Source organism: Hyperolius riggenbachi, chromosome 4, assembly GCF_040937935.1.
Source record: "Hyperolius riggenbachi isolate aHypRig1 chromosome 4, aHypRig1.pri, whole genome shotgun sequence".
NCBI lineage: Eukaryota > Metazoa > Chordata > Amphibia > Anura > Hyperoliidae > Hyperolius > Hyperolius riggenbachi.
The window spans coordinates 191,281,586-191,305,411 of record NC_090649.1 but is presented as its reverse complement, the minus strand read 5'-3'; the positions used below and the strand labels follow the sequence as shown (position 1 = coordinate 191,305,411).

General features: G+C 44.9%; 1 protein-coding gene across 3 annotated transcripts in view; it reads right to left on the bottom strand.

Moving 5' to 3' along the window:
• The window catches only part of ATP13A3 (ATPase 13A3), a 176,932-nt gene extending 154,461 nt beyond the window's left edge, over positions 1-22,471 (bottom strand). For 2 of the 3 annotated variants that reach the window (XM_068281156.1, XM_068281159.1), the window contains exon 1: positions 22,170-22,471. The gene's annotated coding sequence lies outside the window, so the exon portion shown is untranslated. Of the gene's footprint in view, positions 1-22,093 lie in introns of all 3 variants that reach the window. The other variant, XM_068281157.1, reaches the window with a different exon arrangement.
• Positions 22,472-23,826: the final 1,355 nt, after the last annotated feature.

The window sequence follows — 23,826 nt, the reverse complement described above, 5'->3', positions numbered from 1 at the left end:
CAGGCGTAGTGCGCATGCACACACTCCGCCGCCAGGAGCATACTACACCTGTGCAGCACTATTGCGCAGGTGTAGAATGTTCCTGGCTGTGGGAGCGGCATGCGGCCGGACAGTGCTGACTGGCTGAATTACCAGGACTCATAGCAGAAGATCCAAGTGGTGGAAGACAGTGAGGGACTGATTAGCCTGAAGGGGGCTGGAGGAAGCCCCAGGTATGTATAAAACTTTACTTTTCATCCGTCTCAGTTTCCCTTTAATTTGTAGTCACCAAACCAAATTTTAATAACATATCAAATTATTTTATTTCATCAGCAAAGGGAGTGCATACATTTGCATAAATCAGCATCAATGCAGAATTATTTCCATCTCGTTGACCATCTCTGTTAGTGACACAGCTACACATCAGGCTTTATACTTACAGTATAGATGTTATTTAGTGTATATAAGAGATTCCTGTGTACACATCATATATACAGTCACAATCAGATATGTATATCTGACTTTAAAAATACAGGGACTGCTTTATTGAAGCAGCACAAGTAATTAATTTTGATTGGTTTATTTCATTTTTGTAGACTAAGCACAGCTATTACTGTATATATACATTATTTTTAATGACTATTATCTGAGAAATAGAACATTTTATCATATTTTCTATTTTAATTACAGTTACAATACAAATTCATTAGGAGTCGGAGCATTTTTTCCCGACTCCGACTCCAGGCACCCAAAATTGCCCGACTCCACGACTCTGACTCCGACTCCACAGCCCTGCTTTCACACCTACCTAGGATTCCTGCATTGCATTCCTCTGTTGCCCTAAGTGGCTGCAAAGGCAACGCAAGGCTATGAAGCCTTGCATACTTAATTGCATTGTGCCGGAAGTGCCCAATCCGCCGCTCAGGATTACACTGGGGCAACATCGATTTACTACCAGACTTCCACAGCGGAAGGCGTTGAAGTCAATGGGCGGCTCACACATATAAGAATGTTGGCGGCGGTGCGCATTCACGGAACGACGGAAATCCTAGTGACCTACTTCCTGTCCAGCAGGGACTCTCCACAGCAATCTTATGGCCCATACTCACGAGGGACTTTTGTCGCCTCAACACGCGGCGCGCGCGTGTTGCAGCGACAGGTCGCCCGTGAGTATGGGCCGTTGCACGCGCGCGCACCCCGAACTGTCGCCCGTCGCTCATGTCGCCTTGCGATTGAAAGTTTCAATCGCATGGCAACAGTCGCCGCCGCACCTCCGCCGCAACTGTCGCTAGTCCGCGTGAGTACGCGGACTAGCGACAGCAACATGATAGTAAATAAACGGCGCTTCCGGCGGGGGGAGGGACAACGGCGACAGCTTCCGTCGCATCAGTTGCCAGGTCCCTACGCCGTGTGTATGCGGAGGGACCTGGCTACTAGCTGTCGCCAGCATGTCGCAAGCACGCTCCCGTGTGCTTGCGACATGCAAAAAAGTTGCCCGTGAGTATGGGCCATAAGTTTAAACTCTAGTCAGAGCTCCTCCTTCCACCTATAAAGCATACCAACCACCACACACACACACACACACACACACACACACACACACACACACACACACACACACACACACACACACACACACACACACACACACAGAGTCTAGAGAGCAAGCCCTCTTCATAAGTACCCCCAACTTTCAACTGGGAACAGTCACTAGTGTTGTGGCAGCCTGAAACTCAAGCCTTCAATAGAGTTGCTGAGTTGTTTTTTTTGTTTTGTTTTTTTTAAAATAAAAGAAGAGAAAAATGAATTGCTCTCTGGATACTCAGTTCCCATCATGCTGTGCAATGTAACACCAGAAAAATTGACACCACAGTAGTAGATTCAACTGGTGTCTGAAGCCTGGAGGTTTGGTTAACCACTTCCCACCCACCCGCTGTTTTAAAACGTCCTGTTGGACCCTACTAAAGGAGGTTTTAAAACGTCTCTCCTCGCCACCACTACCGGTCGCGATCGCTTCCACTTACCGACGCGCTCACCACCAGGGCCATGATTGGAGAAAGGGACGAAACCTTCCCTGAATCAGAGTGCTCATAAGCAAAATCAATGAATAACGAGAAGCTTATGAGATTTACTCTTACAACACCCTGTCTGAAGGTGCGTACACACACACACTACTTCCGCCAACGACGGGTCCGTCAGACCCTCCCGCTGGGCGGACGTTCAGCCGACAGTAGAACGTGTGTACGCACTGTCGGCAGACTGATAAGGCTGTTTCTGAACGATCTGCTTCGCGATTCCGATTTTAATTCCGATTTGCAATTTCCGATTTTCCCTGAATGCTATCAACAGAAAAACACAGAAAACGCAGCATGCAGTAATGATTAAAAAGAAAAAAAAAAAAATCGGAATTGCATGTAAAAAACGATTAAAAATCTGAATCGCAATCGCATGTAGTGTGCAGGAAGCCTAAGGCCATGTTCACAGTGGCGCAGTGCAACAGCTGCTTCGTACCACGGCACAACCTATGTGATATAAACAGTGCGGTAGTAGCACTGCGGTAAATTGTGTTGTGGTATCGCATGACATGTACAAGCATACTTTTCCTTATGTTAACATCTGCGTTATGCAGTACCACACTTATGCAGTACCACACTGAATGCTTTGCTAACGCACCTATGTTAACGGTACCATTACAATATAATCAGAATGCGATTATATTGTCCGATGCAACACACAAGTGTGAACGTTGCCTCAACTCTTCGCAATCCTATGTTGGACTATATCAGACATTGGCATTTTACCTCCATAGGACCAATGTTGGACATAGGAAAACTGGCTGCCGTTAGATTGCGATGTTGCCGAATAAAATCCATCACCGCATATCTAGTCCGACACAACATCACCCTATGCGGTTTAAAGTGTCAGTTTGATCCTCTCCAGAACCATGCAGCGCAGCATGCTAACAAAATCATGCTGGCCCACATGCAAGGGGCAGAGTTACAGCATGTGACCTGGTGCTGGCATAGCTCCTGATGCCGGGTCACCTCCTCGCTCAAGTGTGAGGAGGTACAGACCCTCTGGATCCCTGCCGCTGCACCTCCCGATCACTCACATCTTGCCCAGCACACTGGAAAAAATGCTGGGGGAGGGGGATCATGAATAAGGATTAGAAAGGGTTAACAGTCACAAATGCATTTCCTGAAAAAAAACTTAGTCTTGGGCAACAGTCTGCCCAACAAACTTTCATACACTCTTGGCATAGCAGAACTTCATGTTCTGTCCTATGGATAAGAGAAGCAGCAATCCATTGCAAAACAAAAAATGAATCAACGACACAAGGAAAAAAAAAATCTGATCTTGTCAATTACCAGTTGTCAGGCACATGACATGGGCAATGTCGGTGCACACATAATAATGTTGATTACTCTGAACACAAATAGTTGTTTCAGGTAAAAGTTTAACATCGGTATGGCCCTTGACTTGTAATTGCCCAGATTAGTGCACTTTGCTGCTCACATACTCGTTAAAGCAGCAGGGACAGCCATACTCCCAGGGAGGAAAAAAAACGAACACCTACACAAATAAATAAATACTTGGTCTACTTACATATGTATTGTAATGTCCATGTTTTTATTTCAGTGAATTGTATATAGTAAATAAAGAGAAAACCGTTGCAGGCATTTTCCATCTTTACTGCCTCTGACTGAAGGCAATCCTGTTTCCTCCAGCTTCTGCAGAGGGGTAAAGTGCATTCCCCTTCTCAGCCTTGACCACTGAAATGCATTAAGCCAATCAGTGAGGAGCAGGAATGTGGGAGGGGAGATGACAAGCTTCCCTCTCCTCCGCAATGTACCAGAATGGAGTAAGGCTGACTAAGATTCATTACAGCAGAAACATTTATGATTATATTGTAATGCTTGCAATGCTAGGTCAGGTTGTAGACTGAACAACAACCACAGACCAGTGAGTAAATGGAATTTGATTTTATGTCTGACGATCCCACTTTAGAGGGAACCTGATGTGAGAGGGATATGGAGGTTGCCACATTTATTTCCTTTTAAACAGGGCTGTGGAGTCGGTACAAAAACCCTCCAACTCCTCAGGTTAGTATTCCTCAGACTCCTCTAATTTGCATATTACAGTCTTGTTGATTGAAAGTATGTAACATAAAATGCATCTCTTAAATGCCAATGCTTAGGAAATAAAAAAAAAAAGAGACAACTGTACTGAGAGGGATATGGGGGCTGCCATATTTATTCCCTTTTAAACCTCCTTAGTGGTATGCCTGACACTGTCGGTCATACCGCTCTCTGTCCTCAGGAGTCCCCCAAAATTAAATAAATTTGCTCACATGGCTGTAAAACCTTTAGCTAGCATTAGTCTGGCTAGTAAAGGTGTCCGGCACCCCCGGATCGCCTGCGATCCCCCTGTTTATACATTACACAGCCTGGATCCAGCAATCGCGCAGCCTCCCTGCACAGCTCCGGTCTCTCTATGGGGAGCATCGGGTTTGCGCATGACATTGGCGACGTCATGTGCGATCCCCCCCATAGTGAAGACCGGAGCTGTGCGGGGAGGCTGCGCTGATCTCTGGATACAGGCTGGGTAATGTATAAACTGTCTGGATCAGGGGTGCCAGATACCTTTACTAGCTAGACTAGTGCTAGCTAAAGGTTTTACAGCCATGTGAGCAAATTATGGAGGCAAAAACTAACAAAACCTCCTGAGCGGCGTAACGTTCAGGAGGTTAAACGATACCAGTTACCTGGCTATCCAGCTGATGATCTGCCTCTAATACTTTTAGTCATTGACTTGGGCCTCGTTCACATCATACACGCTTCCATATGCATTTGGAAGAGTGTATGACGTGGTAACATGCAAGAACGGCAGAAGGGTATAGACAGCCCTTCTGCTGTTTACATCAAATGTGCTGTGCAGCAGTACGATGCGCTATGATGCGCTTGCGTACTGCTGCTTGCACAGCTGACCCATTCACTGTCAATGGATGGGATCAGCAGTGCAGAAGGCGTGCGATCGTACACGTTGCGTTTTGATCGCACTGCCATCTGCACTGCATAGATGAGAACGAGGCCTAAAACTAGTACTTGGTAAGAGTACTTGTAGAAGGTACAGACAGGAACAAAGAACATCTATCAAGCTCTAGGCAAAGTAACTGTAGATACATGTAAGAGTTCAGGTATCTCTGCAGGAGAATGAGGGGATTCTTTCTCCATTACACATTCTTCATGTACAATCTGAACCAGGTTTATGGGCGATAAACATCTCTGTGTTCAATGTGCACAACATTCTCAGTGGATTCCCTGCAGTTCTGTGGGGAGTGCATATGTAGAGTATAGTACTACTGTGTAACAAAGTAAACCTGAGACAGATGAATGTTTTAGGGAGGCCACGAACCATCCAATCTTTTTCATTCAAGCTTACGAAATCTATGTAGTAGAAGAGTAAACAGAATATATTGAATATATACTATAGGCAGTCCCTTATATTACATAGAAATGGTAAGATTGGATGAAAAAGATTGGATAGTTAGTGGCCACCCTTATACATACCTGGGGCTTCCCCCAGCCCCCTTCAGGCTAATCAGTCCCTCGCTGTCCTCCTCCGCCACCTGGATCTTCTGCTAAGGGTGCAGGCACTTGAGCCAGTCGGGCGTAGTGCGCATGCACACACTCCACTGCAAGGAACGTACTACACCTGCGCAGTAACTATTGCGCAGATGCTGAACGCTCCTGGCTGTGGGAGCGGCACGCAGCCGGACTGCGCTGACTGGCTGAATTACCGGGACTCATAGCAGAAGATCCAGGTGGCGGAGGAGGACAGCGAGGGACTGATTGGCCTGAAGGGGGCTGGAGGAAGCCCGAGGTATGTATAAGTTTTTTTTCATCCATCTTAGGTACCCTTTAATTCGTAGTCAAACCAAATTTTAACAACATATTAAATTATTTGATTTCATGAGCAAAAGGAGTGCATACATTTGCATAAACCAGCATCAATGCAGAATTATTTCCATCTCATTGACCATCTCTATTAGTGACACGGCTACACATCAGGCTTTATTCTTACAGCACAGATGGTATTCAGTATATATAAGATTCCTGTGTGCACATCATATATACAGTCAATCAGATATGTGTATCTGACTTAAAAAATATGGGGACTGCTTTATTGAAACAGCACAAGTAACTATTTTTGATTAGTTTATTTCATTTTTGTGGGCTAAGCACAGCTATTACTGTATATATAAATTATTTGATGACTATTATCTGAGAAATTTTATCATATGTTCTATTGTAATTACAGTTTAAATTACTCTGACTCAGCTGACTTAGGTTTTACTGGATTAGCCATATGCGTGTTCCAGGGTTTTAACTTGTACACCACTTATGCCGGAAGATCAACAGGCCTGCCAAGCGACTGGCATTGATTGTTTACAAGGAAATAAATATGGCAGCCTTCATATACCTCTCACCACAGGTTCCCTTTAACCATTTTAGTGTCCTAACTACCAACAATACCATCCTGGGCCTGGCAAAACACTGCATGCAACAAAATAAAGGAAGCTTCTATTTCATCACTGAAAATAGCTTTTTCCTGCTAAAGACCTGACCACCTACCAATTCTTTCACTTACACATAGACCTATGTGGACCTGATAACCCGTAAACTTTTTTTTTTTTTTTTTTCCACAAAACGTGGTGTTTTTTCTGCAAAAAATGTTACGTTGTCTACCCAGAAGGCAGTAAAAAGCATGCTTGTCCTGTCAGGACCCTATACTTTACTAAACATTCTGTACAAGTAGCTCAATATCATTGCTGATATTCCAGGAAAAACCCCACGGTGACAAAAGAAATTAAAATACAAATAGCAATTAAAAAAAAGGTAGATTTTACAGTACTGTACTGCCAAATTCATTCTTGAGCAATAACTATCAACTGTCACAAAGAGGATCATACAGTTTTTCACTGTGGAAAGAGTGAATGAACGGTATTTCACAATAGACTATTTTCTCTGTAAAACCCCTCCAACCCCCTCTAGTGGACAACAAGGTGGAAGGATTAAACAGATTATCAAGAAAATTTGAAATCCTATTTCTTGTTTCAGAAAAATCTACTAAGCCAGAACTCAAGACATCGCATTAGAAGCACTTTACCAGTGCCTGCCGATAGCCAGCGATCAGCTATGCCAGTGGATCCCTATGGGGATGGTACCACTAGCAGCAGTTGTGATCGCAAAATTTACTTGCAGCATATGGAAAGTGATCGCATCGGTGGCTACAGTAGCCAAATCATGATTGCTCCTGTAAATCGCAGCACTTCCACAAAGCATCTGTAATGGGTCCCAGCACTAAGGCCCCTTTCAGACAGGCAGAGGACAGGCTGTGAATTCGCCACCTGTTAGCTGCTCAACTGCACCGACCGGACACTTGTTAGCACTTGGTACAGTAAAGTGACCCCAAAGATTCCCATCTGAGCACTGCTGTGCTTAGATGCGACATGTCAGTTCTCTTCCACTGTAGGGTTCTCCGCATAATGTTTTTCCAGCCGGGTAGCATGAAAAAGTAGCCGGGTGGCTTGAAAAAAAATAGCCGGGTGGGGCAAGATGAGATAATGCAGGGCTGGCGCTTCTCTACTTACAGCAGAGGAGGAGAGAAGATGACAGCCGGGTGCTCGCCAAAACTAGCCGGGTGGAGCACCCGGCTAAAAAAGCCTGGGGAGAACACTGCACCGGTTAATACTGTTAATAATATCAAGTACGCAATACTGTTAATAATGTCAAGTACGCATTGTGCTACAAACGTTGCCTTTCAGCTGCATTTTAACTGAACCCAAATGACATTCCTGGGCGGCAGACAGGACGCTGAACTGTTCCGCAAGCATGCAGTTCTGTCATCTGCCTGAAGAAAGCCTAAAAGCAGCCATACACTGGTTGATTGCCACCAGATCGGACAACAGATAGGTCCCTCTCTGATCTAATCTGATCACAGAGGGATCTATTGGCTGCCCATACACTGCACACAGATTTTGATTCTATTTCCACGTGAAATAGATTCACAATCTGTGGAGCTGCCGCTGTCCGCCGCTCCCAGCAATACATAACCTCTCTGCCAGCGCAAGTCCCCGCTGTTCCTTCTGTCTGCGCTGGGCATCTTCTCTTTACTTCCTGTCATGTCCTGTGACCAGCACTCTGAACAGCGGGGATTCGTGCCTGCGGAGAGCTAATGTATTGCTTTGTCGGTCGACAGCCAATCGAACGCTGCTATCGACGCTCTCTCGAACCGCCGGCGATCAGAGAGGAATTTTCCACCAGGACAGATCGACAGGATCGATTTTGGATGTAAATCAGTAGATCGGTCAGCGTTTGCATTATCGATTTAATAGCAGATTTGATCACAGTGATTGCATCTGCTGTATATCAGCGGGAATTTGAAGCAGTGTATGGGCACCTTTACTCAGATTAAAATCCCACTCGGGTCTACACTGCAAATGCTTAGCAAATGTCATTGCTAATTCTTATCTACTATGAGGTTTCTTTCACACGGAAATGTCCTGTTGCCAGGGATCACAGCTTCAGGTTGCAAAACAATGTAACAGAATAGGAGCGTTTGTAACTCCACTCTTGTTACCGTTTGACATGCAGAGGATTTGAACGGTGGTAGAAAGAAAAAAAAAAAAAGTGGCCACGTTCGGTTGTGACTCAAATCGGTGCCTGTCCACGGCACTGCCTTCAGCCTCCAGCGCAAAAAAAGAACTTAGGCTAGGAACCCACCACAAGTCGCAAATGGCAATCGCTGGCGTTTTGAATTTGCATTATCTAAGCAATTTCATGAGCAGTGTTTGGCGATTTTAAAAAAGAATAAGCTTTTTGTCAGCAATTGTGATGATCGATTTTTTTTTTTTTTTTACGGTTTGCATTAATTCAAAATCACCCCCAAATCACTCTGTGTAGCGATTCAGAAGCAATTTGCCAGCGCTTCAATACCTTACATTGGAGCACAAACGTTCCCAAAATGCTGCATGTCCTATGATTGCAATTCCCATAATCACAATTGGTCCAGTGGAATCAGCCACATCCACTTACAAAGCGTTTTAGGACATCGCTAACAATTTAAAGCAATCCCTAAACACGCAAAAAATGCTCTATTGGGGTCCTACCCTAACACAGAATTATGTTAAGTGTGCAGCAGGTTTAGTGCAGTCAAGGAAAAGGCACATCATTTTGCTTCTGCTTTTTAATACAACCTCCCTTGTAATACAGCAAAAGTAAATTAAAGACATTGGAAGGGATGCCAAGTGTTACTTAGCACAAGAGACGGGTTTGCCTTTTGTTAATTCATCTATCAAAGCTTTTCCTAGTGATCAGAAGATCAGGCTTCTCTGTAAAAAAAAAAATAAAAAAAAAAAATTGCCTGGCAGTCGTCCTGATCCTGTGTCTCTGATACTTTCAGAAGAAGCGAACAAAAACACAAAACCCTTGAGTTTTCGATTTTAGGTGTGAACGAGGCCTCAAAGGTTATTATGCTGTTGCGCATCTTTTAGAGCGGAAGTTCTGAGTTCAGGTCCACTTTAAATGGTCTGTAGGGAAAGCCTGTCAGCAAATTTAAAGGCACAGCAAGTGCACCTGCAATACCAAATCTAGCAAGGTCTGAACCGATTACATTATCTCCTCTATCCTAGGAAGGCAGCAATTTCACATAACGCAATTATGTGTCTCATGCTCCTTCCTAGCCACTGCTATGTGTCTTGGGAGCTACATTACCTGTGGGGTGATCTAAAGCCCAATCTACACGATATGATTCTAAATAAATCCGACATGTCCGATCAGGATTCAATTCGATTTGCCATTGCAACAATGGCAAATCGGATTGAATCGTATCCCATGTCGGATTTAATTGGATCGTAAATAGAATCATAATCGAATTGCACAAAGAATCGTATCGTGTAGATGGGGCTTTAACTTCCAAATGGGGGTGAGCAGTACAAGCGGGATACCAAGCGCTCACACCGCCTGGTACCACCACCCGAGGGGAGTGTGAGCAGAGCAGGCAATGCCCCCAAGTGCCCTCACCACCTGGAAAACATCCACAACTACTCTCTAAAAATACAAAAATGTTTGTATTTTTCAGGGCTGTGAAGTCGGAGCAATTTTGGGTGCCTGGATTCGGAAAAAATGCACCAACTCCAAAAGAATTTAAACTGTAATTAAAATAGAAAATATGATAAAATGTTTTATTTCTCAAATAGTCATAAATAATTTATATATACAGTAATAGCTGTGCTTAATCCACAAAAATGAAATAAACCAATAAAAATTAGTTACTTGTGCTGCTTCAATAAAGCAGTCCCCATATTTTTAAAGTCGATATACATATCTGATTGTGACTGTACAGTATATATGATGTGTACACAGGAATCTCATATATACTAAATAACATCTATGCTGTAAGAATAAAGCCTTGTGTAGCCGTGTCACTAATAGAGATGGTCAATGTGATGGAAATAATTCTGCGTTGATGCTTTGCTCATGAAATCAAACAATTTGATATGTTGGTAAAATTTGGTTTGGGGACTACGAATTAAAGGGAACCTGAGACGGATGAAAAGAAAAGTGTTATACATACCTGGGGCTTCTTCCAGCCCCCTTCAGGCCAATCAGTCCCTCACTGTCCTCCTCCACCACCTGGATCTTCTATGAATCCCGGTAATTCAGCCAGTCAGCGCAGTCCGGCCACATGCCGCTCCTACAGCCAGGAGCATTCTGCACCTGCGCAATAGTGCTGCGCAGGTGTAGTACGCTCCCGACGACGGAGTGTGTGCATGCAAACTAAGCAAGACTGGCTCAAGTACCTGTACTCATAGCAGAAGATCCAGGTGGCGGAGGAGGACAGTGAGGGACTGATTAGCCTGAAGGGGGCTGGAAGAAGCCCCAGGTATGTATAAAACTTCATCTGTCTCAGGTTTACTTTGTTACACAGTATTACTATACTCTACATATGCACTCCCCACAGAGCTGCAGGGAATCCACTGAGAATGTTGTGCACATTGAACACAGAGGTGTTGTCTATCACCCATAAACCTGGTTCAGATTGTACATGAAGAATGTGTAATAGAGGAAGAATCGCCTCATTCTCCGGCAGAGTACCTGCACATCACTCTTACATGTACCCACACTTACATTGCCTAGGGCCTGATAGATGTTCTTTGTTCCGATCTGTACCTTTTACAAATACTCTTACCAAGGACTAGTTTTAGTCTATGACTAAAGGGAATAAATATGGCATATGTATGTCCACATATCCTTCTCACTTCAGTTGTCTTTTAAAATTTCTAAGTGTTGGCAGTTAAGAGATGAATTTTATGTTACATACTTTCGATCAACAAGATTGTAATATGCAAATTAGAGTTGAGGAGTCGGTGGAATCCTAAACTGAGGAGTCGGTGGATTTTTGTACCGACTCCACAGCCCTGGTATTTTTAGGGAGTAGTTGTGGATGTTTTCCAGGTGGTGAGTGCACTTGGGGGCATTGCCTGCTCTGCTCACACTCCGCTCGGGTGGCGGTACCAGGCGGTGTGAGCACTTGGTATCCCGCTTCTATTGCTCACCCCCATTTGGAACAGTCTATACAACCATGTTTAGGTAGACGGCAACCTTTTAAATGGTCTGCAGGGAGTCAGGTGTGCCTTTAAATTTGCTGACAGGCTTTCCCCGCATTTGGCTTTTAAATGGTTTGCGGGGAAAGCCTGTCAGCAAATTTAAAGGCACACCTGACTCCCTGCAGACCATTTAAAATTTGCTGTCTACCTAAACACAGAATCCAATAATTTAGTCCAGGAGTGCGCTGAAATTAAAAGTTTCTGGGAAGAGATGCTGCAGATATGCAGTGTACAGAATAGTATTGTAGCCTATAAAGAATTGTGTATTAAAATGTGCTTGATAACTTGAACCCATGCATAGATACCAGGGCTGTGGAGTCGGTACAAAAATCTTCCGACTCCAACTCCTCAGTTTATGAAAACACGACTCCGACTCTAGGTGCCCAAAATGGCTCAGACTCCTACACCTTGACTCCCACTCCTTAGTCGAATACTTAACAGGGCTGTGGATTTTGAACAAAAATTATCCTACTCAGACTCCCGACTCCTCAGTTTATGAAATAAACGACTCCGGGTGCCCAAAATTGCCCCGACTCCACAGCCCTGATAGATACATTCACACTGCATCTGACAGCCATAGGTGACGTATCAGGTTGTTTTTACATAAGCACACTAAGGGCTGGAACCCACAAGAGCGGTTTTGTGAGCATTTCTAGAGCGATTCAAAACGCTAGCGTTTTGCAAAAAAGCTAGCATTTTGCAAAAAAGCTCAGCTAATGTTAATGGATGAGGCAACTTCCACTGGAGCGTTTGCGATTCCTCAAATCACAAACGCAGGACATGCAGCATTTTGGGAGCGTTAGCGCTTCAATGTAAAGTATATAAACGCTGGCTTAATCCCTCATTAAAACCTGCATGGATCGATTTTGCTAGCGTTTTAACCTTACCACACACTGTAACAAAATTAAAATTAATTGAAAGGACCAATCAGACTTTAAAATGCTAATCGCTACACAATCGCTGGCAAATTGATACACTTTGTAAAATCACTTCCTAAAACGCTCATGAAACCGCTGACAAACTGCTCATACAAAATGCTAGCGCTTGTGATTAGCAATAGCGTTTTGCAGTGGGTTCCAGGCCTAATAAAGCATGCCATTTGTGTATTGGCAAAAAATGAGGTAGTGGGAATGAGACAATGCATGAAAAAGTAAGAAAAATTATCCAAAGATTTTACACAATATCAAATGGCACAAATTTGTTTTGGGTTCTAAGGACCCCTTCTATAATTATTACAAAGCACATTAGCATTGGGGAGGATCCTACAAGATAAAGTCAGGTGTAAGCTCACTGGTAAAGGAGGCTAAAGCAGGCCACACATGCTTTGATTTTCCCCAGCAGAGTCGATAGTGCAACAATTCACATAAATCCTAATTTCGCTCGGTTCACAGGTAAAACCAAGCAAAGTTATGTTTAGATGGGAAATTTTGGTCAATAGGAAAGATGAACCTATAATTGGATGGCCTATAGCGCTGCACTAAATCAAACATTGCATTGGGGGGGGGGGGGGGGGTGGCTTGATCTGCTTACCACAGCACAGTGGCAATCTAAGCAAGTTTGTTGATTATTAGATACATGGATTTTTTACTTGTTACTCTTTGTATGTAGTGTATCTATTGAAATGCCTTTGTGGGCTGGCTTATGTTGGCGAGACCACACGGCGGCTGCGTGAACGTATTTCCTCACACAAATCGGTCATATGGTCAAAAATATGGAACAATTGGTTTCTGCCCATTTTACTCAATTTTAACACACCATTTCACAGCTCCAGGTACAGGTGATAGAAGGGGTCCCTATGCAATTCAAGGGTGGTGATAGGCAAAAAGAACTACTCAGACGCGAAGCAGGTTGGATCAGACGGTAGAGTACGATTGGGAGGGGTGGGCTTAATATGGATTATGATTTATGCTTTTACATTTAATTCTCAATGCTTGCTGCGGTTATGTGGGTGGCTGTGTTCAGCGTGGGTAGGTTTTTTTTTTTTTGCTGTCATGTCTGGGTGTGTGTTTACCCCAGTGGGTTGCATTATTAGTCCACCATCTCTGCTGTTAGATGGTTTATTGCTTGTTATATTTACCACCAGCACCAATCTAAAGCCAGGATTTAGTTTTGATTGCAGTTGGGGTCTTTTCTAATTCTATTTAGATTTAGTAGGCATTTCCCCTTTAATTACAGCTGGGGCCTCCTTACTGTGTTATATGGGTTGGTCAAATGGCCATTCTTTTGTCCTATTGGGTAGTGGAATCTGCACAGTGGGTGTCCCGAGGATGGGATTTTTCCTGTGTCTCCTTATCTTATACGTTTTTATTGATGCAGTGGTTGTTGTCATATGCTCAGTCACCTAGCAGCAGGAGGCTTGATTCCGTTTGCAGGTGACAAGCATTGCGATGCTAGGAGGCGGGTTTACGCCCTTGATTCGTTGGTTGGATGCGGCTTGGGACGTTTGGTCGCATTGCAACAGGGCACGCAGCTCTGAGTGCTGGGAACCAGTGTCATTATGCTATACGCCATACACTTGTTTGCATGGGTGGTGACTTTCTCCCTGTCGGGGGCTTCCCTGTTCCTAGGCAACTGTTGCGCAATCAGGAAGGGAAGCTGCAGCGAGCGGGCACATCTGTGGGGCGGTTTTGCTCCTTACATCTAGCTAAGTACACGTTAAGGGCTTTCTATTGGATGGCATTTAGTTCCTCATCAGGTCTTCCTCAGTACTTACGTTTTTTGATTTGCTCTAACGGTTGCTGTTTTGCATTGCAGTTCCTTATCAGGTCCTCTCATTATTCCAGGTTCCATGATTGGTTGCTGGAGGTTTTTAGTGGTTTTGATTGGTTCATGTGGCCTGATTGTGAGCGTATATAAATGCCTGTGGTGTTTTGTAACTTCAGAGAGAACCTATACAGCTTGAAAGATACACTTTCCAAAACTGCGTCTGTCGCTGTTGAAGGCTACCTCTCTTTTCATGTGATAAAGAGCTTAAATACTTATACATGGTGCTGCTGACTCCTTGTTTTGCATTTTGGCTCCTAGGGGCTATAGGACTATATCAGCGCGGAGCACACATCTGTCCACAGCTGGGTGCTAGTCAAACTTTGCTTAGGTGATGTGTTGATCACCACAGGATATTTTTCTAATCGCCTTACTTGTCAAACAATAATGACATGCAATAGCTTTTAGAAGGCACCTTTACTCCAGGGTGCATTCTGTAGGTTTCTTTTCAGTTTACTGATAAGTTTCATAATTTATTTATTTTTTAACTATCATTCATATAGTGACATTCAGGGCTGTGGAGTCGGTCCAAAAATCCACCGACTCCGACTCCTCAGTTTAGGATTCCACCGACTCCGACTCCACCTCCTCTAATTTGCATATTACATTTTTGTTGATTAAAAGTATGTAACATGAAATTCGTCTCTTAACTGCCAACGCTTAGGAATTTTACAAGACAACTGAAGTGAGAAGGATATGTAGACTACTATATGTATTCCCTTTAGACTAAAACTAGTCCTTGGTAAGAGTACTTGTAAAAGGTACAAACCGGAACAAAGAACATCTATCAGGCCCTAGGCAATGTAAGTGTGGGTACATGTAAGAATGATGTGTAGGTACTCTGCAGGGGAATGAGGAGATTGTAAACAGACAACACCTCTGTGTTCAATGTGCACAGCATTCTCAGTGGATTCCCTGCAGCTCTGTGGGGAGTGCATATGTAGAGTATAGTACTACTGTGTAACAAAGTAAACCTGAGACAGATGAAATTAAAGTTTTATACATACCTGGGGCTTCCTCCAGTCCCCTTCAGGATAATCAGTCCCTCGTTGTCCTCCTCCACCACCTGGATCTTCTGCTATGAGTCCAGGTACTTGAGCCAGTCAGGCGTAGTGCGCATGCACACACTCCGCCGCCAGGAGCATACTACACCTGTGCAGCACTATTGCGCAGGTGCAGAATGTTCCTGGCTGTGGGAGCGGCATGCGGCCGGACAGCGCTAACTGGCTGAATTACCAGGACTCATAGCAGAAGATCCGGGTGGTGGAGGACAGAGAGGGACTGATTAGCCTGAAGGGGGCTGGAGGAAGCCCCAGGTATGTATAAAAAAAACTTTACTTTTCATCCGTCTCAGTTACCCTTTAATTTGTAGTCACCAAACCAAATTTTAATAACATATCACATTCTTTGATTTCATCAGCAAAGGGAGTGCATACATTTGCATAAATCAGCATCAGTGCAGAATTATTTCCATCTCATTGACCATCTCTATTAGTGACACAGCTACACATCAGGCTTTATTCTTACAGCATAGATGTTATTTAGTATATATAAGAGATTCCTATGTACACATCATATATACAGTCACAATCAGATATGTATATCTGACCTTAAAAATACGGGGACTGCTTTATTGCAGCAGCACAAGTAACTAATTTTGATTGGTTTATTTCATTTTTGTGGACTAAGCTATTACTGTATATATACTGTATATATACATTATTTTTAATGACTATTATCTGAGAAATAGAACATTTTATCATATTTTCTATTTTAATTACAGTTACAAATTCATTAGGAGTCGGAGTCTGTGCATTTTTTCCCGACTCCGACTCCAGGCACCCAAAATTGCCCGACTCCACGACTCCGACTCCACAGCCCTGGTGACATTGTTTTATTTAGTGCTGTTAGTAACTGGTGAGCAGAAAGGCTGCCTTTCAGCAACCTTAATAAAGACTACCACCTACTGCCTTCCCACTGATTCTCCTTCGAACACCCAGGGATACACCTTTTCACCCCAACTTTACTGTATTCATAAAGAGAAGAATGCCTCCCAATGCAGGGACATATAGGAAAAAACAGCTTTTGTAAAAAAAACTTTAAAAAAAAATTAAGTTTCAAAGCAACACTACTATAGTAAACTGGACCATTCTAAACTGATAAGTTCAGGTGACAGAACTCTACTTTCCATATGAGGCTGCATTTCTGACAAGCCTTTCAAGTCTATGAGCAGCTATAGTTATGTCTTATTTCATTTACAAATCGTACTGATCCTGACGATTTCATAAAACAAAAGCAGTGAACTTTTATTTAACTCTGATCATTAAATCTAGTCAGTTAAGCTTCTGTGCATATTTTATTATTTTATTTTACCAGTACCTGAATTGATTATTGAAGCAATGTTTACTGCACATTGCATTTCCTTTAAATTACTTCCATGGATTCTTTATTGTGCATACAGTCCCCAGAACAGCATAACAGTCTGCCCCTGCCACTCCTGGGCTTCATCTAAAGACTTACAGTAAAGTAGTACTGTAAAACTGTTGTATTTTGACACATAACTGTGTAGGGTTTTGGCACAAGTTGACTGTTGCTAAGAAGAAATCACTTGTGGCAAGGTGCCTGAATGCCCGACAGTACCCACTACAGGAAAACAACTAAGCTGTTTGTTCACTAGCAACTGACTTGTAAGCAGTCTGGGTAGTGATCAATTAACATCCCTCCCATCACTAGAAACACTACTGCCAACAATGACATAAGCATTAATGATAGAAGCAGAGTTGCCTTAGTGCCATAGCCACTAATAATTTGTGGACAGCTGGCAAGAGAGTGATAAGGAGGTTGCCATATTAATTTTCCTTATAAACAATACCAGTTATCTGGCAGTGCTGCTGATCTTTCTTGTAGTGTCTGAATAACACACCTGAATGCAGCAAATAAAGCCAGACTGCAAAAACATCTGATCTGCAGGTTTGTTAACGTGAACCTAAACTGAATGGAAAAAAAAACGAGTTTAACTTACCTGGGGCTTCTACCACCCCCCTGCAGCTGCACTGTAACTGCACCGTTGCAAACCAATCCTCCAGTCCTCGCAGGGACCTTCTGTCACTTGGATGCGCAGCCCTGGTTCACCCGCCTCTTGAGCACGCTCCCATGTACAGGAGCTCTCTGCACATGCACAGTATGCAAAAATGTCTCCTTCGCATGTGCAGAACGCTCCCGGTGCAGTGGCAATCGACTCGCCAGTCGGCCGGCAAGAAGAGGGTTGCTGCAGGGTACTGGAGGATCACTTTAGTGACAGTGCAGGCACAGGACCGGTAGAAGCCCTAGGTAAGTTAAACTTGTTGTATTCCATCAGTTTAGGTACACTTTAAAGAGACTCTGAAGCGAGAATAAATCTCACTTCAGAGCTCATAGTTAGCAGAGGCATGTGTGCCCCTGCTAAACCGCCGCTATCCCGCGGCTAAACAAGAGTCCCTGACCCCCCGAAATCCCCTCCGAGCAGCGGGGAATCTCTTCCGGATTGAGGCAGGGCTAACCACCGCAGCCCTGCCCCACGCGCGTCTGTCAGCGCGCATCTCCGCCTCTCCCCCGCCCCTCTCAGTCTTCCTTCACTAAGAGGGGCGGGGGAGAGGCAGCGATGCACCGATGATAGACGCGACTGGAGGCAGGGCTGCAGCCGTTAGCCCTGCCTCTAGGAGCAGCAAAATCTACGACCAATTTGGTCGTTGATTTTGCGGGGGGGTGTTTGGGGGTGAAGGGACCCCCATTTAGCCGCGGGACAGCGGCTATGAGCTCTAACTATGAGCTCTGAAGCGAGAATTATTCTCGCTTCAGTGTCTCTTTAAGGGTCTATAACTAAAAGTATTAGAGACAGATACTGGAAAGGCAGGCAATGTGCATGTTTTAAAAGTAAGTATATGTCAGCCTCACTATCCCTCTTACTTCAGGGGTGAATGCTTTAAAGGAAACCCAAGGTGAGAGGGATATGGAGGGTGACATATTTATTTCCTTTTAAACAATGCCAGTTGCCAGGCAGTGGTCCTGATCCGGTAGCTCTTATACTTTTAGCCATAGACCCTCAACAAGCATGCAGAAGATCAAGTACTCGGGTTTTATTGGAATAGCCATACGCTTGTTCCAGTGCTTTGACTCAGACACTATGTATGGCAGAAGATCAAAAGTGCTGCTAGGCAACTGGCATTGTTAACAAGAAAATAAATATGGCAGCCTCCATATAACTCCAAAAGTAATGGGACAGAAGAATAATCAAACTTTCACTTTTTAATACTAGATCCCAGAAAGCTTGCATCATTTAACTCTATTAGTTAGCCATTAAAAAGGTATTATTTTTTACAAAACTTTTTTTTCTACCTATATAATTTGTTTGGCTAACACGGTACAGAAACTTTTTTGCTACTAATACTTGGTTGCAAATCCTTTGCAGTCAATTACAGCCTGAAGTCTGGAATGCATAGACATCCCAAGACGACAGGTTTCATCCCTGGTGATGCTCTGCCAGGCCTCTACTGCAACTGTCTTCAGTTCCTACTTGTTCTTGGGGCATTTTACCTTCAGTTTTGTCTTCAGTAAGTGAAATGCATGCTCAATCGGATTCAGATCAGGTGATTGACTTGGCCATTGCATACCATTCCATTTCCGTGGAATTGCACAATAGGTACACCACCTGCAAGTCTCCCATAGCTTTATAAGACATCACAGGTCATTCTCCTGCCTGCACAGTGCTGCAACATGCTATTATTCAAACCTGGAAGATATTTTTTGGGGTGCTTCTAGCGGTGTAAGGCCTCACTTAGGAAGCTAAACTGCTGCACGCTTGTTGGGCGGTGCAGTGTCCCATCTTCGAGTCACATGCACCATTCGACACCCTTCCAAATTGCAGCATTTGTAACACCACACCTGTCTGCGCTTGAAATGTGGTAGAATTACCTGGCAGAAGGGAATCACAACAGGTTGCATCTAAGGACTGCTGCGGCCACTCTCACGTGACGCTATGGGGGGGGGCCCTATCTGTCTACCACCAATACAGAAGGCTAACAAGTGCCCGGCCAGTGAAGAAGAGCAGCCGACAGACTGTAAATTCACCTCCTTCAGCTGCACCTAAGAAAAATCCCTAAAGGTCAAAGCCATAACACAAAACCAATCAAGTTTCAGATAGAAGAAGATACACTGATTCCACGTTGGGTAACTACACCACTTTTGGTACAGTTTTCTTTGAACCTGTGTTGATAATAAAAAAAAGTCCAAGTGTATTTAGTAAACAGGGTGTCTATTTTTGTAGCAGAGACCAAAGTTCAGAGATCTCCAGAGCCCTGGATCTATGTAGCCTACATACCATATGTGCGCTTTTAAAGAGACACTGAAGCGAAACAATTATGATATTATGATTTGTATGTGTAGTACAGCTAAGAAATAAAACATTAAGATCAGATACATCAGTCTAATTGTTTCCAGTACAGGAAGAGTTAAGAAACTCCAGTTGTTATCTCTATGCAAAAAAGCAATTAAGCTCTAAAGGTGGCCATACACTGGCCCGATTTGCGCCCGTTTCGACAGCAGATTCGATCACTGGGATCGAATCTGCTGCCAATCGTTAACGCTACACACCAATTTCGATCCATTCCGTCCGATCCCGTCAATCGCGCCGTGCGGAAAATAACCGTCGATCGCTAACGGGTAAAGAGCGCATTGCTAGCGGCTTTCGACTGCCCGACGCAATAGAGCTGCATACATTACCTGCTCCGCCGGCGCGACTCCCGGGTCTCCGCTCTTCTCCGTCTCCGCTCTGGTCTCCGGCATGCTTCCCTTCTTCCTGTCCCGGCAGGAAGTTTAAACAGTAGAGGGCGCTCTACTGTTTAAACTTCCCCCTGACAGGAAGAAGGGAAGCATGCCGGAGACCAGAGCAGACCAGAGCGGAGACGGAGAAGAAGAGCGGTGACCAGGGGCAGTCGCACCAGCGGAGCAGGTAATGTATGCGGGCAGGGGGAGCACCGGCAGCACCACCACAACAGATTGTGATCGGTTTCAGGCTAAAATCAGTTCACAATCTGTTTGCAGTAAATCTGTATACGATCCCTCTCTGATCAGATTCGATCAGATAGGGATCTGTCTGTTGGTCGAATCTGATGGCAAATCGACCAGTGTATGGCTACCTTAAGGCTTTCAAAGTCGTGGAGAGGGCTGTTATCTGACTTTTATTATCTCAACTGTTATTGAACTATTTACTTTTTATCTGCCAGAGGAGAGGTCATTAGTTCACAGACTGCTCTGAAAGAATCATTTTGAATGCTGAGTGTTGTGTAATCTACACATATTATAGAATGATGCAATGTTAGAAAAAACACTATATACCTGAAAATAAAAATATGAGAAGATTTTCTTTGCTGCTAAACTTCTAGTAATTATTCATAGTAAACAACCAATTCATTATATCATATTTTTTTCCCGCTTCAGTGTCTAACTGTATTATCAGTACATACATATTCTTATGAATAAACTGTCATCAGGTATGAGCTCCGGATCAATTTTGCATGAAATCCGAATGAGTTTCATTCAGATTTCATCCTCTAATTAGTGCAGCTGAGTGGGTGTGTGCGGGGGGAGTTAAACTTACCCAGCAGCCTTCTTTAACCCGTCCCACAGTGCGTTCTAAGCCGCATCACGTGACTACTACACTTCCTCCTTTAACCTAGAAGGAGGCAGTGTTTGTAGTCATGTGACTGTGTCTTGGAACGCACTCTGGGACGGGTTAAAGAAGAAGGCTGCTGGGTAAGTTTAACCCCCCCCCCCCTGCACACACCCACTCAGCTGCACTACTTAGAGGATGAAATCCAAATATAACTCCTTCGGATTTCATCCGAATTTGATCCGGAGCTCATCCCCGGCTGTCAACCATGACACACCAATGGACTTTAGAAGCCCAGCAGTCAGTGGTTATAAACAAATGACCAATGAGAAGGTGCACTTTTACCAGGTACAGTATGCAATTTTTTTTTTTTAATTATAGCTACAAAAATTTGCAAACCTCCCCCCCCCCCCCTATGCTTCTTCCTGGAAGCCACAAAGCCTTGACATAAGCCTGCTATCACTCAGCAATTTGGTTATCTTGTACTATTTTATTATGAGTCAGATGTGCAAAGATACACAATGTCACACTGCCTCATGCTTGACATTTTACTGTATCTCAGCTTATTACACATTAATAATAAACACAGAACTCTGTCCATGGCTGAGGGGACAGGTAGCCAGTGCAGAGAGACTAGCAGTCCTGTGTGGAGTCCCACCATACATGCTTACACTGTGCGTAAGAATATAAAGTAGCTACAATAGTGTGCCAATACAGGAATGACAAAGTCAGCCTGCCATAGTGGACAAGGTGGGCCCTGAAGGTTGCACTGAATGATGTCCTCTCAATGGATTCTGATGGCGGCTGTGAGGGTATGCATGTTACAGGCGAGGAACTTACACCACGTGCACACCACACACACTGCACACTGACACATAACTGACATCTGTGCTGAATGCCTGTCCCCAGCCATGACAATACGTACTACTAGCAATGATGAGGTAATGGGCACATGTGCAGCATCACTACACCCAGCAACCCCCCACCACACAAGTAGCACACATACTATGACAGCATGTCACCCATGCGCACACCTGGCTGTCACCATTCCCGGACAGAGGAGACAGCAGGGGGAGGCTGAGAGACATGACTCTATATGCGGGAACTGACCCGGTGTTGAGGCCCCCGGTGCGGGCGGTGAGGCCCGGGATCCCCGCTCTCCGGTAGCTCTACTTCCCGCCCGCTGTATCCGGCGGCCCGCTGGTTTTATCACCTGAGGCCCATGGTGGCTGCGAGGCCCGGAGCCTGTGTCGTGCGGAAAGTGACAGGAGGGGACAGCACCGACACAGGCGGGAGACACACGGCAACGGCGAGGACCCGGGGAGGCGGAGAAACCATAGAGAGATGGAGGAAAGTGTGACTGTATCTGTCTGTGCGCTCACTGGACGGGGCGGAGCGGGGGAGGGGCAATGACACTGCGCTCACTGGACGGGGAGGGAGCTGTGACACTGCTCACTGGACGGGGAGGAGCGGGGGGAGGGTTCTGTGACGCTACGTTTACAGGCCGGGGAGGGGCTAGGACATTGCCCTGACAGGAGGGGGGGGAATAAGAGGTAGAGATGGGAAGTTCGGATCTTTTCAATGATCCGGATGATTCGAATCGGATCATTGAAGAGATCCGGATCTTTGATTCGAATCTCGGATCATTTTACTACCGGAAGCATTCGGGGTGAAATGAACAGCAGGACAGGTCTGTGGACAGGAGAAGGGGAGGGAGTGGACACACAGAGAAGGGGAGAAGATGGACAGAGGGCAGGGAGTGGACAGAGAAGGGAGGAGGGACGAGCAGAGAGCAGAAATGTTTGCACGTAATACCCACATGCTGAAGTCATATGCTTTACATATATTTCACCTATATGCTCATCTGTACACTTTGAAAGAAAAGGTCGCACAGTGAAAGAAACCATTCCCAGAAGATAAGTGCAGCTGTTTAGTGCCGAGTGCAGGAGGATTATATTGCCAAGGCTTTCAATCACACTGTCTGCAAAGTTACTGAGCTGTGCTGAGCCAAAAGCTTCCAATGTGTTCACTGTGCAGCACTACGGAACAGACAGCCTGTAATGAGCAGCACACTGTAGCCAGTATGTGTTTTCTACACATATCTGGCAGTGGCACCCATGTCCCCTCTCTCTCATCTACCTGTCTCCCTGCAAGGCTGGCTCCTCTCCAACTCAGCAATCCATCCCTGCTCTGCTTCCAGGACCCCGCTGAGAGGGGGCGTGTCGCTCCTGGCCCCGCCCCTTTTTGCGATCCGAATCACTCATTTTGATGATTCGGATGATCGACTCATAAAATAGATTCGGATCAAAGATCCGAATCGTTCATGATCCGGACAACACTAAGATGCAGGTGGGAGGTAATAAATGGCGGGGCCGGGGAGGAGGGAAGGTAGACGAGGGAGATGGATGGAGTGCTGGGCAAAGGAGAGTGGAGGGGATAGGTTGGCAGATGGATGAAAGAGGAGGGAAGACGCTATGACGCTACGCTGGCAGGCCCGTCGAAGTGGAGCGAGAGGCAGTAAATAGAGTTGGAGGACAGGACTAGAGAGCTGGGGTGAGGGACTCAGGGAGGTAAATAGCAACAGGGCGGGGGGAGGACTGGAGTAGTTTGGGGAGATGGATGGGCAGGGGAAGACTGGGACCTTTTGGCCTGGAGGGAAAACACAAACTAGAGGCCTGTTCTCACCGCAGCCCAAGCCCAAATGACAACACACGTGCCCCACTGCTATATGCCAGTAGTCACATGGGAAATACAGTAAGAACACTTG